Here is an 18,039-nt window from a genome sequence, read left to right as displayed (position 1 = left end):
ACACAAAGCTCGTGAGTCACTAAGGAATCTAGTCAAAAGTATTTTCAATAAAAAACCATGTCAATCGCGTGGGTTAACATCTTAGGCGATAATTATGAAAATTGAAATCGCCAATGTTCAACAGAAGTACACATTTTTTGGAATCAGTTTCTATTTTTTAAAGAATAAACATAAGCAGAGTGGCGCAGCGGAAGCGTGCTGGGCCCATAACCCAGAGGTCCGTAGATCGAAACTACGCTCTGCTAGACAAATGTTTTTTTGATGATGCAATGTATTTTCTAAAAATTTCTTTGTGCACAGTAGACTTGAACAATGTCGCATAGATGGTTCAGTGGTAGAATGTGTAAAGGTTCTCGAAAAGAACCTTACACTAAATTATAACGAACATGAAATGCCGGAGGCGATTTCCCACATGTAGAATAGTGTATTGGTTTTAAGGAAGGAAGTGTGAACATACCCAAACGACAACGGAAAAAGAAGAGCAATCAACAGCAACTCGTCTCTTGAATGACTACAACAACAATGGCAGAACTAACTAGTTATCATCATGTTATATACCCAAGCGCTTCTATTGCCACGTAGTTGGCGCCTAACTACGCAGTTCTAGAAAACGCTTAAGTTACAACTGATAACAGGTGCGGAAATATAATAATACTTGGGTCACGTACTTGAATCGTATATCCTTTATACGTGACATTAAACGTTCATAAAGACACGTTTAGGACACCCAAAACGCTCACGAATATGAGTCAGAATGACATCATTAATCAATTAACAATTGGGTGCAACCTGATCCGTTACAAATGCTCGCTTGCCACGTGGGCGGCCCGGGTTCGATTCCCGGTCGATGCAGTACTAGTTTGGTAAGAACTCAGAAATATATCTGCAAAAGAGTAGTTTGATCAGATTCTCGTATTTGAAGATCATCTAAAAACAAAGCAACATAAAGCTCGTGAGTCACTAAGGAATCTAGTCAAAAGTAACTTTAATAAAAAAACCATGTCAATCGTGTGGGTTTAACATCTTAGGCGATAATTATGAAAATTGAAATCGCCAATGTTCAACAGAAGTACAAATTTTTTGGAATCAGTTTCTATTTTTTAAAGCATAAACATAAGCAGAGTGGCGCAGCGGAAGCGTGCTGGGCCCATAACCCAGAGGTCCATAGATCGAAACTACGCTCTGCTAGACAAATGTTTTTTTGATGATGCAATGTATTTTCTAAAAATTTCTTTGTGCACAGTAGACTTGAGCAATGTCGCATCGATGGTTCAGTGGTAGAATGCTCGCTTGCCATGTGGGCGGCCCAGGTTCGATTCCCGGTCGATGCAGTACTAGTTTGGTAAGAACTCAGAAATATTTCTGCAAAAGAGTAGTTTGATCAGATTCTTGTATTTGAAGATCATCTAAAAACAAAGTAACATAAAGCTCGTGAGTCACTAAGGAATCTAGTCAAAAGTAACTTAAATAAAAAACCATGTCAATCGTGTGGGTTTAACATCTTAGGCGATTATTATGAAAATTGAAATCGCCAATGTTCAACAGAAGTACACATTTTTTGGAATCAGTTTCTATTTTTTAAAGAATAAACATAAGCAGAGTGGCGCAGCGGAAGCGTGCTGGGCCCATAACCCAGAGGTCCGTAGATCGAAACTACGCTCTGCTAGACAAAAGGTTTTTTTGATGATGCAATGGATTTTCTAAAAATTGATTTGTGCACAGTAGACTTGAACAATGTCGCATCGATGGTTCAGTGGTAGAATGCTCGTTTGCCACGTGGGCGGCCCGGGTTCGTTTTCCGGTCGATGCAGTACTAGTTTGGTAAGAACTCAGAAATATATCTGTAAAAGAGTAGTTTTATAAGATTCTCGTGTGTGAAGATCACCTAAAAACAAAGCGACATAAAGCTCGTGAGTCACTAAGGAATCAAATCAAAAGTAACTTTAAAAAAAACCATGTCAATCGTGTGGGTTAACATCTTAGGCGATAATTATGAAAATTGAAATCGCCAATGTTCAACAGAAGTACAAATTTTTTGAAATCAGTTTCTATTTTTGAAAGAATAAACATAAGCAGAGTGGCGCAGCGGAAGCGTGCTGGGCCCATAACCCAGAGGTCCATAGATCGAAACTACGCTCTGCTAGACAAATGGTTTTTTGATGATGCAATGTATTTTCTAAAAATTTCTTTGTGCACAGTAGACTTGAGCAATGTCGCATCGATGGTTCAGTGGTAGAATGCTCGCTTGCCATGTGGGCGGCCCAGGTTCGATTCCCGGTCGATGCAGTACTAGTTTGGTAAGAACTCAGAAATATTTCTGCAAAAGAGTAGTTTGATCAGATTCTTGTATTTGAAGATCATCTAAAAACAAAGCAACATAAAGCTCGTGAGTCACTAAGGAATCTAGTCAAAAGTATTTTTAATAAAAAACCATGTCAATCGTGTGGGTTTAACATCTTAGGCGATTATTATGAAAATTGAAATCGCCAATGTTCAACAGAAGTACAAATTTTTTGGAATCAGTTTCTATTTTTGAAACAATAAACATAAGCAGAGTGGCGCAGCGGAAGCGTGCTGGGCCCATAACCCAGAGGTCCGTAGATCGAAACTACGCTCTGCTAGACAAATGCTTTTTTGATGATGCAATGTATTTTCTAAAAATTTCTTTGTGCACAGTAGACTTGAAGAATTATGCCTCGATGGTTCAGTGGTAGAATGCTCGCTTGCCACGTGGGCGGCCCGGGTTCGATTCCCGGTCGATGCAGTACTAGTTTGGTTAGAACTCAGAAATATTTCTGCAAAAGAGTAGTTTCATCAGATTCTCTTGTTTGAAGATCACCTAAAAACAAAGCAACATAAAGCTCGTGAGTCACTAAGGATTCTAATCAAAAGTAACTTTAAAACAAAACCATGTCAATCGTGTGGGTTAACATCTTAGGCGATAATTATGAAAATTGAAATCGCCTATGTTCAACAGAAGTACAAATTTTTTGGAAACAGTTTCTATTTTTTAAAGATTAAACATTAGCAGAGTGGCGCAGCGGAAGCGTGCTGGGCCCATAACCCAGAGGTCCGTAGATCGAAACTACGCTCTGCTAGACAAATGTTTTTTTGATGATGCAATGTATTTTCTAAAAATTTCTTTGTGCACAGTAGACTTGAACAATGTCGCATCGATGGTTCAGTGGTAAAATGCTCGCTTGCCACGTGGGCGACCCGGGTTCGATTCCCGGTCGATGCAGTACTTGTTTGGTAAGAACTCAGAAATGTATCTGTAAAAGAGTAGTTTTATAAGATTCTCGTGTGTGAAGATCACCTAAAAACAAAGCGACATAAAGCTCGTGAGTCACTAAGGAATCAAATCAAAAGTAACTTTAAAACAAAACCATGTCAATCGTGTGGGTTAACATCTTAGGCGATGAGCTCCATGGGCTTGTCTGAGCTAACCGGGCTTAATAATTGGTATTGCAATAGTTTTCCGTTCGAGTTCATTTTTAAATTTTACGATTGCTTATAGATCTTTTACGGACGGAAGTACGGACGTTTTTCTATTCTTCGTAAACAAAATGGGTACACATTCTTTCATCCTATAATTTGTCTCTGACTACATTTTGTGTTTGTAAACTACACTCAAAGACCGCCATAATGCATTTCGGCACTGGTTCTGAAAAATAGACACGTTTCTGGAAACGCCAAGTGACAGGTCATGGCTCCACGGTTCCGAAATAGATCCCGGGACCTAGGATACCCATGACTGCACAGTTCATATTTGTAATCATGCGTAAATTTGAGATATTAGTAAACGATTGAAAATGAGTTGTTCCACTAGAAAATACTAGCATGTGAAACAAATGGCAATTCACCGCAGTTGGTAGGGTTCGAACCTACGCCCTCAGAGAGGAATAGATTTCAAGTCTATCGCCTTAACCACTCGGCCACAACTGCCCCGAATTGTCAGACAATCTAGTAATAATATTTATTGGTTCACCAATATTTCCGTTTGACCTTACTGAAGAGCAGGTTAAATGAGACATGCAAAATCCTAGCACTTTTTTTAAGTGTAGGTCGTGTGGCCTAATGGATAAGGCGTCGGACTTCTATGAAAGTAGTTATCCGAAAATTGCGCGTTCGAGTCCCGCCACGATTAATAGCATATGACGAAACTATTAGTTCATGATGAGTAGTAGTTAACCACAAACCATGGGGAATCATGTCAGATCAATAAAACTACAAATATATCTCGAACACTCAATGAATATCACTGGCTTGCATTGCCTTCACAGTGACGATTGAAATTGGCTGCTGATATAGCCTTGCTTGGTAGATACCTTAAATCATTCTCTCTAAAGACACACAGAGTATACCTAACTGATGATGAATGAACCTTTGATTAATATATTAAGAATATTGGCCTGTTAGCTCAGTTGGTTAGAGCGCCGTGCTAATAACGCGGAGGTCATGAGTTCGATCCTCTTACGGGCCACTATGATTCTTTCATTAAATATTTTCCACTCTAAAAAGGTACTGATAAATTCGAAATATTTTGCTAAAATAGTGAATGCAGATATGGCCGAGTGGTTAAGGCGACTGACTCGAAATCAGTTTCCATCTTGGAGCGTAGGTTCGAATCCTACTATCTGCGTTTTGTGGCATTTTATTTGTAAATGTAACTAACCATTGGCTCGTAGCCTAGAACGCGTCGAGTTCAGTCGAACAATGTCGCATCGATGGTTAAGTGGTAGAATGCTCGTTTGCCACGTGAGCGGCCCGGGTTCGTTTCCCGGTCGATGCAGTACTAGTTTGGTAAGAACTCAGAAATATATCTGTAAAAGAGTAGTTTTATAAGATTCTCGTGTGTGAAGATCACCTAAAAACAAAGCGACATAAAGCTCGTGAGTCACTAAGGAATCAAATCAAAAGTAACTTTAAAAAAAACCATGTCAATCGTGTGGGTTAACATCTTAGGCGATAATTATGAAAATTGAAATCGCCAATGTTCAACAGAAGTACAAATTTTTTGAAATCAGTTTCTATTTTTGAAAGAATTAACATAAGCAGAGTGGCGCAGCGGAAGCGTGCTGGGCCCATAACCCAGAGGTCCGTAGATCGAAACTACGCTCTGCTAGACAAATGTTTTTTTGATGATGCAATGTATTTTCTAAAAATTTCTTTGTGCACAGTAGACATTAACAATGTCGCATCGATGGTTCAGTGGTAGAATGCTCGCTTGCCCCGTGGGCGGCCCGGGTTCGATTCCCGGTCGATGCAGTACTAGTTTGGTAAGAACTCAGAAATATATCTATAAAAGAGTAGTTTTATAAGATTCTCGTGTGTGAAGATCACCTAAAAACAAAGCGACATAAAGCTCGTGAGTCACTAAGGAATCAAATCAAAAGTAACTTTAATAAAAAACCATGTCAATCGTGTGGGTTTAACATCTTAGGCGATAATTATGAAAATTGAAATCGCCAATGTTCAACAGAAGTACAATTTTTTTGGAATCAGTTTCTATTTTTGATATAATTAACATAAGCAGAGTGGCGCAGCGGAAGCGTGCTGGGCCCATAACCCAGAGGTCCGTAGATCGAAACTACGCACTGCTAGACAAATGTTTTTTTGATGATGCAATGTATTTTCTAAAAATTTCTTTGTGCACAGTAGACTTGAACAATGTCGCATCGATGGTTCAGTGGTAGAATGCTCGTTTGCCACGTGGGCGGCCCGGGTTCGTTTTCCGGTCGATAAAGTACTAGTTTGGTAAGAACTCAGAAATATATCTGTAAAAGAGTAGTTTTATAAGATTCTCGTGTGTGAAGATCACCTAAAAACAAAGCGACATAAAGCTCGTGAGTCACTAAGGAATCAAATCAAAAGTAACTTTAAAAAAAACCATGTCAATCGTGTGGGTTAACATCTTAGGCGATTATTATGAAAATTGAAATCGCCAATGTTCAACAGAAGTACAAATTTTTTGAAATCAGTTTCTCTTTTTGATAGAATAAACATAAGCAGAGTGGCGCAGCGGAAGCGTGCTGGGCCCATAACCCAGAGGTCCGTAGATCGAAACTACGCTCTGCTAGACAAATGTTTTTTTGATGATGCAATGGATTTTCTAAAAATTTATTTGTGCACAGTAGACTTGAACAATGTCGCATCGATGGTTCAGTGGTAGAATGCTCGCTTGCCACGTGGGCGGCCCGGGTTCGATTCCCGGTCGATGCAGTACTAGTTTGGTAAGAACCCAGAAATATATCTGTAAAAGAGTAGTTTGATCAGATTCTCGTATTTGAAGATCATCTAAAAACAAAGCAACATAAAGCTCGTGAGTCACTAAGGAATCTAGTCAAAAGTAACTTTAATAAAAAAACCATGTCAATCGTGTGGGTTTAACATCTTAGGCGATAATTATGAAAATTGAAATCGCCAATGTTCAACAGAAGTACAAATTTTTTGGAATCAGTTTTTATTTTTTAAAGCATAAACATAAGCAGAGTGGCGCAGCGGAAGCGTGCTGGGCCCATAACCCAGAGGTCCGTAGATAGAAACTACGTTCTGCTAGACAAATGTTTTTTTGATGATGCAATGTATTTTCTAAAAATTTCTTTGTGCACAGTAGAATTGAAGAATTATGCCTCGATGGTTCAGTGGTAGAATGCTCGCTTGCCACGTGGGCGGCCCGGGTTCGATTCCCGGTCGATGCAGTACTAGTTTGGTAAGAATTCAGAAATATATCTGTAAAAGAGTAGTTTGATCAGATTCTCGTGTGTGAAGATCACCTAAAAACAAAGCGACATAAAGCTCGTGAGTCACTAAGGAATCAAATCAAAAGTAACTTTTAAAAAAACCATGTCAATCGTGTGGGTTAACATCTTAGGCGATAATTGAAATCGCCAATGTTCAACAGAAGTACACATTTTTTGGAATGAGTTTCTATTTTTGAAAGAATAAACAAAAGCAGAGTGGCGCAGCGGAAGCGTGTTGGGCCCTTAGCCCAGAGATCCGTAGATCGAAACTACGCTCTGCTAGACAAATGTTTTTTTGATGATGCAATGTATTTTCTAAAAATTTCTTTGTGCACAGTAGACTTGAGCAAAGTCGCATCGATGGTTCAGTGATAGAATGCTCGCTTGCCACGGGTTCGATTCCCGGTCGATGCAGTACTAGTTTGGTAAGAAATCAGAAATATATCTGTAAAAGAGTAGTTTGATCAGATTCTCGTGTTTGAAGATCACCTAAAAACAAAGAAACATAAAGCTCGTGAGTAACTAAGGAATCTTATCATAAGTAACTTTAATAAAAAACCATGTCAATCGTGTGGGTTAACATCTTAGGCGATAATTATGAAAATTGAAATCGCCAATGTTCAACAGAAGTACACATTTTTTGGAATCAGTTTCTATTTTTGAAAGAATAAACATAAGCAGAGTGGCGCAGCGGAAGCGTGCTGGGCCCATAACCCAGAGGTCCGTAGATCGAAACTACGCTCTGCAAAACAAATGTTTTTTTGAAGATGCAATGTATTTTCTAAAAATTTCTTTGTGCCCAGTAGACTTGAGCAATGTCGCATCGATGGTTCAGTGGTAGAATGCTCGCTTGCCACGTGGGTGACCCGGGTTCGATTCCCGGTCGATGAAGTACTAGTTTGGTAAGAACTAAGAAATATATCTGTAAAAGAGTAGTTTGATAAGATTCTCGTGTGTGAAGATCACCTAAAGACAAAGCGACATAAAGCTCGTGAGTCACTAAGGAATCAAATCAAAAGAAACTTTTAAAAAAACCATGTCAATCGTGTGGGTTAACATCTAAGGCGATAATTGAAATCGCCAATGTTCAACAGCAGTACACATTTTTTGGAATCAGTTTCTATTTTTGAAAGAATAAACATAAGAAGAGTGGCGCAGCGGAAGCGTGCTGGGCCCATAACCCAGAGGTCCGTAGATCGAAACTACGCTCTGCTAGACAAATGTTTTTTTGATGATGCAATGTATTTTCTAAAAATTTCTTTGTACACAGTAGACTTGAACAATGTCGTATCGATGGTTCAGTGGTAGAATGCTCGCTTGCCACGTGGGCGGCCCAGGTTCGATTCCCGGTCGATGCAGTACTAGTTTGGTAAGAACTCAGAAATATTTCTACAAAAGAGTAGTTCGATCAGAATCTCGTATTTGAAGATTATCTAAAAACAAAGCAACATAAAGCTCGTGAGTCACGAAGGAATCTAATCAAAAGTAACTTAAATAAAAAACCATGTCAATCGTGTGGGTTTAACATCTTAGGCGATTATTATGAAAATTGAAATCGCCAATGTTCAACAGAAGTACAAATTTTTTGGAATCAGTTTCTATTTTTTAAAGAATAAACATAAGCAGAGTGGCGCAGCGGAAGCGTTCTGGGCCAGAGGTCCGTAGATCGAAACTACGCTCTGCTAGACAAATGCTTTTTTGATGATGCAATGTATTTTCTAAAAATTTCTTTGTGCACAATAGACTTGAATAATTATGCCTCGATGGTTCAGTGGTAGAATGCTCGCTTGCCACGTGGGCGGCCCGGGTTCGATTCCCGGTCGATGCAGTACTAGTTTGGTAAGAACCCAGAAATATATCTGTAAAAGAGTAGTTTGATCAGATTCTCGTATTTGAAGATCATCTATAAACAAAGCAACATAAAGCTCGTGAGTCACTAAGGAATCTAATCATAAGTAACTTTAATAAAAAACCATGTCAATCGTGTGGGTTTAACATTTTAGGCGATAATTATGAAAATTGAAATCGCCAATGTTCAACAGAAGTACAAATTTTTTTGAATCAGTTTCTATTTTTGAAAGAATAAACAAAAGCAGAGTGGCGCAGCGGAAGCCTGCTGGGCCCATAACCCAGAGGTCCGTAGATCGAAACTACGCTCTGCTAGACAAATGTTTTTTTGATGATGCAATGTATTTTCTAAAAATTTATTTGTGCACAGTAGACTTGAACAATGTCGCATCGATGGTTCAGTGGTAGAATGTGTAAAGGTTCTCGAAAAGAACCTTACACTAAATTATAACGAACATGAAATGCCGGAGGCGATTTCCCACATGTAGAATAGTGTATTGGTTTTAAGGAAGGAAGTGTGAACATACCCAAACGACAACGGAAAAAGAAGAGCAATCAACAGCAACTCGTCTCTTGAATGACTACAACAACAATGGCAGAACTAACTAGTTATCATCATGTTATATACCCAAGCGCTTCCATTGCCACGTAGTTGGCGCCTAACTACGCAGTTCTAGAAAACGCTTAAGTTACAACTGATAACAGGTGCGGAAATATAATAATACTTGGGTCACGTACTTGAATCGTGTATCCTTTATACGTGACATTAAACGTTCATAAAGACATGTTTAGGACACCCAAAACGCTCACGAATATGAGTCAGAATGACATCATTAATCAATTAACAATTGGGTGCAACCTGATCCGTTACAAATGCTCGCTTGCCACGTGGGCGGCCCGGGTTCGATTCCCGGTCGATGCAGTACTAGTTTGGTAAGAACTCAGAAATATATCTGCAAAAGAGTAGTTTGATCAGATTCTCGTATTTGAAGATCATCTAAAAACAAAGCAACATAAAGCTCGTGAGTCACTAAGGAATCTAGTCAAAAGTAACTTTAATAAAAAAACCATGTCAATCGTGTGGGTTTAACATCTTAGGCGATAATTATGAAAATTGAAATCGCCAATGTTCAACAGAAGTACAAATTTTTTGGAATCAGTTTCTATTTTTGAAAGAATAAATATAAGCAGAGTGGCGCAGCGGAAGCGTGCTGGGCCCATAACCCAGAGGTCCGTAGATCGAAACTACGCTCTGCTAGACAAATGTTTTTTTGATGATGCAATGTATTTTCTAAAAATTTCTTTGTGCACAGTAGACTTGAGCAAAGTTGCATCGATGGTTCAGTGGTAGAATGCTCGTTTGCCACGGGTTCGATTCCCGGTCGATGCAGTACTAGTTTGGTAAGAAATCAGAAATATATCTGTAAAAGAGTAGTTTGATCAGATTCTCGTGTTTGAAGATCACCTAAAAACGAAACATAAAGCTCGTGAGTAACTAAGGAATCTAATCATAAGTAACTTTAATAAAAAACCATGTCAATCGTGTGGGTTAACATCTTAGGCGATAATTATGAAAATTGAAATCGCCAATGTTCAACAGAAGTACAAATTTTTTGGAATCAGTTTCTATTTTTGAAAGAATAAATATAAGCAGAGTGGCGCAGCGGAAGCGTGCTGGGCCCATAACCCAGAGGTCCGTAGATCGAAACTACGCTCTGCTAGACAAATGTTTTTTTGATGATGCAATGTATTTTCTAAAAATTTCTTTGTGCACAGTAGACTTGAGCAAAGTCGCATCGATGGTTCAGTGATAGAATGCTCGCTTGCCACGGGTTCGATTCCCGGTCGATGCAGTACTAGTTTGGTAAGAAATCAGAAATATATCTGTAAAAGAGTAGTTTGATCAGATTCTCGTGTTTGAAGATCACCTAAAAACAAAGAAACATAAAGCTCGTGAGTAACTAAGGAATCTTATCATAAGTAACTTTAATAAAAAACCATGTCAATCGTGTGGGTTAACATCTTAGGCGATAATTATGAAAATTGAAATCGCCAATGTTCAACAGAAGTACACATTTTTTGGAATCAGTTTCTATTTTTGAAAGAATAAACATAAGCAGAGTGGCGCAGCGGAAGCGTGCTGGGCCCATAACCCAGAGGTCCGTAGATCGAAACTACGCTCTGCAAAACAAATGTTTTTTTGAAGATGCAATGTATTTTCTAAAAATTTCTTTGTGCCCAGTAGACTTGAGCAATGTCGCATCGATGGTTCAGTGGTAGAATGCTCGCTTGCCACGTGGGTGACCCGGGTTCGATTCCCGGTCGATGAAGTACTAGTTTGGTAAGAACTAAGAAATATATCTGTAAAAGAGTAGTTTGATAAGATTCTCGTGTGTGAAGATCACCTAAAGACAAAGCGACATAAAGCTCGTGAGTCACTAAGGAATCAAATCAAAAGAAACTTTTAAAAAAACCATGTCAATCGTGTGGGTTAACATCTAAGGCGATAATTGAAATCGCCAATGTTCAACAGCAGTACACATTTTTTGGAATCAGTTTCTATTTTTGAAAGAATAAACATAAGAAGAGTGGCGCAGCGGAAGCGTGCTGGGCCCATAACCCAGAGGTCCGTAGATCGAAACTACGCTCTGCTAGACAAATGTTTTTTTGATGATGCAATGTATTTTCTAAAAATTTCTTTGTACACAGTAGACTTGAACAATGTCGTATCGATGGTTCAGTGGTAGAATGCTCGCTTGCCACGTGGGCGGCCCAGGTTCGATTCCCGGTCGATGCAGTACTAGTTTGGTAAGAACTCAGAAATATTTCTACAAAAGAGTAGTTCGATCAGAATCTCGTATTTGAAGATTATCTAAAAACAAAGCAACATAAAGCTCGTGAGTCACGAAGGAATCTAATCAAAAGTAACTTAAATAAAAAACCATGTCAATCGTGTGGGTTTAACATCTTAGGCGATTATTATGAAAATTGAAATCGCCAATGTTCAACAGAAGTACAAATTTTTTGGAATCAGTTTCTATTTTTTAAAGAATAAACATAAGCAGAGTGGCGCAGCGGAAGCGTTCTGGGCCAGAGGTCCGTAGATCGAAACTACGCTCTGCTAGACAAATGCTTTTTTGATGATGCAATGTATTTTCTAAAAATTTCTTTGTGCACAGTAGACTTGAATAATTATGCCTCGATGGTTCAGTGGTAGAATGCTCGCTTGCCACGTGGGCGGCCCGGGTTCGATTCCCGGTCGATGCTGTACTAGTTTGGTAAGAACCCAGAAATATATCTGTAAAAGAGTAGTTTGATCAGATTCTCGTATTTGAAGATCACCTATAAACAAAGCAACATAAAGCTCGTGAGTCACTAAGGAATCTAATCATAAGTAACTTTAATAAAAAACCATGTCAATCGTGTGGGTTTAACATTTTAGGCGATAATTATGAAAATTGAAATCGCCAATGTTCAACAGAAGTACAAATTTTTTTGAATCAGTTTCTATTTTTGAAAGAATAAACAAAAGCAGAGTGGCGCAGCGGAAGCCTGCTGGGCCCATAACCCAGAGGTCCGTAGATCGAAACTACGCTCTGCTAGACAAATGTTTTTTTGATGATGCAATGTATTTTCTAAAAATTTATTTGTGCACAGTAGACTTGAACAATGTCGCATCGATGGTTCAGTGGTAGAATGTGTAAAGGTTCTCGAAAAGAACCTTACACTAAATTATAACGAACATGAAATGCCGGAGGCGATTTCCCACATGTAGAATAGTGTATTGGTTTTAAGGAAGGAAGTGTGAACATACCCAAACGACAACGGAAAAAGAAGAGCAATCAACAGCAACTCGTCTCTTGAATGACTACAACAACAATGGCAGAACTAACTAGTTATCATCATGTTATATACCCAAGCGCTTCCATTGCCACGTAGTTGGCGCCTAACTACGCAGTTCTAGAAAACGCTTAAGTTACAACTGATAACAGGTGCGGAAATATAATAATACTTGGGTCACGTACTTGAATCGTGTATCCTTTATACGTGACATTAAACGTTCATAAAGACATGTTTAGGACACCCAAAACGCTCACGAATATGAGTCAGAATGACATCATTAATCAATTAACAATTGGGTGCAACCTGATCCGTTACAAATGCTCGCTTGCCACGTGGGCGGCCCGGGTTCGATTCCCGGTCGATGCAGTACTAGTTTGGTAAGAACTCAGAAATATATCTGCAAAAGAGTAGTTTGATCAGATTCTCGTATTTGAAGATCATCTAAAAACAAAGCAACATAAAGCTCGTGAGTCACTAAGGAATCTAGTCAAAAGTAACTTTAATAAAAAAACCATGTCAATCGTGTGGGTTTAACATCTTAGGCGATAATTATGAAAATTGAAATCGCCAATGTTCAACAGAAGTACAAATTTTTTGGAATCAGTTTCTATTTTTTAAAGCATAAACATAAGCAGAGTGGCGCAGCGGAAGCGTGCTGGACCCATAACCCAGAGGTCCGTAGATCGAAACTACCCTACAAGCTGTCTTCCTTCTAGGTTTCCGTTTATGGAATCGAACGGACCAAAAACGTAATAAAAGTATCTTGTGACTGAAAGTTTAAACGTCTAAAATACCCATCAGTGCAGTTTTATTTTTATCTTGTCAAACGCGTTTGAAACTTCGTTTCACTAGAGAATGGAAAACGCTGTTTATTTCATGTTGCTCAAGCTGACTTATAAACGCTTATCGCGCCGTTTATAAAACGAAATAAAAATTTATACACAATTAGAAATCGTATTTATGTGGCAACGTCTTTGAAGATGAGTCTAGTCTATACCAGCGCCACCACACCACGCTGAGATAGCGGCCATCAGTCGCGTGTTGGCAAAGTTGCGAGAAGGAACTGCTGCCGGTCGTTTTTTTATTATCTCTTATTTTAAATTTTGTGTGTGTCGACGAACTAATTAGTGTGTGTGTGTGTTTATGGAAGGCGTTCCAACTGAAATATTTTGGTGAATATTTGCGTGTGTGTTGATGGAAGGCGATTCCGGAGGATTTGTTGGGGGTAGTGTGTTTCTTGTTTCAACGGTCCTGTTCAAACAATGACAAACACAAAGTGTGTGTGTAGTTTTCGGTGGTGTAAGTGTGTGTGTGTGTGTATTTTGTTGGTTTACCGACATACGGGGAACACCATACGTGCCCCCTTTTTTCATGCAACAATTGGGCTCAATAACAGCAGACGAAATGCAAGTTATGTTTTCATAGCATTTTTTGAATTCATTCTGTTGGGTGCAATAGTTTTTATTATTCTTTGTTTATTTCTAATTTTGATTTTGCTTTAGATTTGCATTTAGACTGACTGAGACTTAAAGAATTATGCCTCGATGGTTCAGTGGTAGAATGCTCGCTTGCCACGTGGGTGGCCCGGGTTCGATTCCCGGTCGATGAAGTACTATTTGGTAAGAACTAAGAAATATATCTGTAAAAGAGTAGTTTGATAAGATTCTCGTGTGTGAAGATCACCTAAAAACAAAGCGACATAAAGCTCGTGAGTCACTAAGGAATCAAATCAAAAGAAACTTTTAAAAAAACCATGTCAATCGTGTGGGTTAACATCTTAGGCGATAATTGAAATCGCCAATGTTCAACAGCAGTACACATTTTTTGGAATCAGTTTCTATTTTTGAAAGAATAAACATAAGAAGAGTGGCGCAGCGGAAGCGTGCTGGGCCCATAACCCAGAGGTCCGTAGATCGAAACTACGCTCTGCTAGACAAATGTTTTTTTGATGATGCAATGTATTTTCTAAAAATTTCTTTGTACACAGTAGACTTGAACAATGTCGCATCGATGGTTCAGTGGTAGAATGCTTGCTTGCCACGTGGGCGGCCCAGGTTCGATTCCCGGTCGATGCAGTACTAGTTTGGTAAGAACTCAGAAATATTTCTACAAAAGAGTAGTTCGATCAGAATCTCGTATTTGAAGATTATCTAAAAACAAAGCAACATAAAGCTCGTGAGTCACGAAAGAATCTAATCAAAAGTAACTTAAATAAAAAACCATGTCAATCGTGTGGGTTTAACATCTTAGGCGATTATTATGAAAATTGAAATCGCCAATGTTCAACAGAAGTACAAATTTTTTGGAATCAGTTTCTATTTTTTAAAGAATAAACATAAGCAGAGTGGCGCAGCGGAAGCGTTCTGGGCCAGAGGTCCGTAGATCGAAACTACGCTCTGCTAGACAAATGCTTTTTTGATGATGCAATGTATTTTCTAAAAATTTCTTTGTGCACAGTAGACTTGAATAATTATGCCTCGATGGTTCAGTGGTAGAATGCTCGCTTGCCACGTGGGCGGCCCGGGTTCGATTCCCGGTCGATGAAGTACTAGTTTGGTAAGAACTCAGAAATATATCTGTAAAAGAGTAGTTTGATCAGATTCTCGTGTGTGAAGATCACCTAAAAACAAAGCGACATAAAGCTCGTGAGTCACTAAGGAATCAAATCAAAAGAAACTTTTAAAAAAACCATGTCAATCGTGTGGGTTACCCAGGTAGCATTGAATGTCATTGGGATGTCTATTTGATATTCCCATGTCATTTTGATGTTCCTGTCAATTAGTTGACATGAATTTGACATGAATTTGTTATAAATTATTTGACATCCCATGTATGATACGAAATGGATATGTATGTGACATTACATTTGTTAATGAAAAATTCTAATCTATTTTCTGATATTTTTTAATGTATTATTTACTGTACAAAAATTGACATCAATTTTTGTATATGCAAATCACGTGAATTTGACATTAAGTAATTTTACGTAAATTAAAAACATGCGAAAATAATGTGTAAAATTTGACATCATTTTTAAAATATCATAACGACATGTTATTGGTATAACGTTTTCCAATACAAATTTTTGAAATGCAAAATTGACATGAAATTGATATATTAATATTGACATCATATTTCAAAAAAGAAAATAACTTGCTATTGACATGCTTTTTTTAATATCATTTTTCGAATAAAAAATGGACACGTACTTTAAGTGTAAAATTCGATATCATTTTAATAATATCAGAACGACATGTTATTGATGTAACGTTTTCCAATAAAAATTCTTGAAATGCAAAATTGACATGAAATTGATATATTAATATTGACATCATATTTCAAATAAGAAAATAACTTGCTATTGACATGCTTTTTGTTATATCATTTTTCGAATAAAAAATGGACACGTACTTTACAAATTTATGTTCACATCGTTTTTCTTTTACAATTTATGCTATGAAACGGACATTTAAATGATGTACTATTTTTTTTATAACATTTTCAAATAGAAAATGGACATCTTAATAAATAAATTAATGCTATTGTTTAACATCCTTTTTGAAATATGAAACGCACACATTAATCTTCCACTGCTTTTACCAATAACATATATTTTTTTAACTGCCCAAATAAAATTGAAAGGATAGATCACATGAAACTGACGTGCAGTGAACCAAAATTGTGTATTAATCAAAAGTATTTGCAAACTACTTGTCAAGTAGATCAATTTTCATTTATACATATCACATTTTCCAACTTGAAATATTTTCAAGCATGCATCCCTTTCCTTTTATTAAAATTATATCGATTTCTGAAAACGTAAGTATTCTATCGTATAATATTAAGTTTAAGTACTAGTTTTTTCGACCAACACGCCCGCTACCCTCTAACTCTTATTTTCTATACTAACAAAGACTATAAAACTTTCTAAGTCCTTACGTACAGGTTTAAATGTAATTCATAAATATATAACATTTAAATAAGTCAATTGGTCAAGTGGTTAGCGAGCTGAGCTCGGAAGTCAAAGGTTGAAGGTTCTATACAGGCCCATGTCGTATATTTTATTAGTCTTCTATACAACCCCGAACGTTTCGTATTGCGATACGATACAAATTTTTCGGGTTTGGGAACCCCAGATCTGGTTTAGCGAGAATTTAGGGCGTTTATAGTTGTTAATTTTTTTAACAGTGATATCTAATTCATGCATTTTTATTGATATCAATGTCATGCGGTTTAATTGACATCCATTTAAGGCAGTGTTTTGTATATCTTTGTTATAAACATAATTAGACGTGGTTTCAATGTCATACGGAGAAAAAATATTCAAACGTCATTTTCATGTGACAAAATTGATGTTATTTTTTCATGTCCAAACGAACTTCGTTGGCGCGACAACATTGATGTCCAAACGATATTACTCTTTTCATTCTTTTTTTGTCTAAAAGTTGATGTCAAAAGTATTTCAACAGCACATCAAAACGACATGAAAATTGTTACCTGGGTAACATCTTAGGCGATAATTGAAATCGCCAATGTTCAACAGAAGTACACATTTTTTGGAATCAGTTTCTATTTTTGAAAGAATATACATAAGCAGAGTGGCGCAGCGGAAGCGTGCTGGGCCCATAACCCAGAGGTCCGTAGATCGAAACTACGCTCTGCTAGACAAATGTTTTTTTGATGATGCAATGTATTTTCTAAAAATTTCTTTGTGCACAGTAGACTTGAACAATGTCGCATCGATGGTTCAGTGGTAGAATGCTCGCTTGCCACGTGGGCGGCCCGGGTTCGATTCCCGGTCGATGCAGTACTAGTTTGGTAAGAACTCAGAAATATATCTGTAAAAGAGTAGTTTTATAAGATTCTTGTGTGTGAAGATCACCTAAAAACAAAGCGACATAAAGCTCGTGAGTCACTAAGGAATCAAATGAAAAGTAACTTTAAAAAAAACCATGTCAATCGTGTGGGTTAACATCTTAGGCGATAATTATGAAAATTGAAATCGCCAATGTTCAACAGAAGTACAAATTTTTTGAAATCAGTTTCTATTTTTGAAAGAATAAACATAAGCAAAGTGGCGCAGCGGAAGCGTGCTGGGCCCATAACCCAGAGGTCCGTAGATCGAAACTACGCTCTGCTAGACAAATGTTTTTTTGATGATGCAATGTATTTTCTAAAAATTGCTTTGTGCACAGTAGACTTGATCAATGTCGCATCGATGGTTCAGTGGTAGAATGCTCGTTTGCCACGTGGGCGGCCCGGGTTCGTTTTCCGGTCGATGCAGTACTAGTTTGGTAAGAACTCAGAAATATATCTGTAAAAGAGTAGTTTGATCAGATTCTCGTATTTGAAGATCATCTAAAAACAAAGCAACATAAAGCTCGTGAGTTACTAAGGAATCTAGTCAAAAGTAACTTTAAGAAAAAACCATGTCAATCGTGTGGGTTTAACATCTTAGGCGATAATTATGAAAATTGAAATCGCCAATGTTCAACAGAAGTACAAATTTTTTGGAATCAGTTTCTATTTTTGAAAGAATAAACATAAGCAGAGTGGCGCAGCGGAAGCGTGCTGGGCCCATAACCCAGAGGTCCGTAGATCGAAA

The 18,039-nt window shown here is 37.8% G+C and overlaps 5 non-coding genes across 5 annotated transcripts; 4 read left to right on the top strand and 1 right to left on the bottom strand.

The window, feature by feature from the left end:
* Positions 1–3,863: 3,863 nt before the first annotated feature.
* On the bottom strand, positions 3,864–3,945 carry Trnas-uga. Its single transcript has one exon. It is a non-coding gene; the product is annotated as a tRNA-Ser (tRNA).
* A 464-nt stretch (positions 3,946–4,409) lies between these two features.
* Positions 4,410–4,483, top strand: Trnai-aau. Its single transcript has one exon. It is a non-coding gene; the product is annotated as a tRNA-Ile (tRNA).
* A 77-nt stretch (positions 4,484–4,560) lies between these two features.
* Positions 4,561–4,642, top strand: Trnas-cga. Its single transcript has one exon. It is a non-coding gene; the product is annotated as a tRNA-Ser (tRNA).
* Positions 4,643–6,151: 1,509 nt separating this feature from the next.
* Positions 6,152–6,222, top strand: Trnag-gcc. The gene has a single exon. It is a non-coding gene; the product is annotated as a tRNA-Gly (tRNA).
* Positions 6,223–17,170: 10,948 nt separating this feature from the next.
* Trnag-gcc lies at positions 17,171–17,241 on the top strand. The gene has a single exon. It is a non-coding gene; the product is annotated as a tRNA-Gly (tRNA).
* The last annotated feature ends 798 nt before the right edge of the window (positions 17,242–18,039 follow it).

Source organism: Daphnia pulicaria, chromosome 6 (genome assembly GCF_021234035.1).
Source record: "Daphnia pulicaria isolate SC F1-1A chromosome 6, SC_F0-13Bv2, whole genome shotgun sequence".
Classification (NCBI taxonomy): Eukaryota; Metazoa; Arthropoda; class Branchiopoda; order Diplostraca; family Daphniidae; genus Daphnia; species Daphnia pulicaria.
This window is presented reverse-complemented; position numbering and strand designations above follow the sequence as displayed.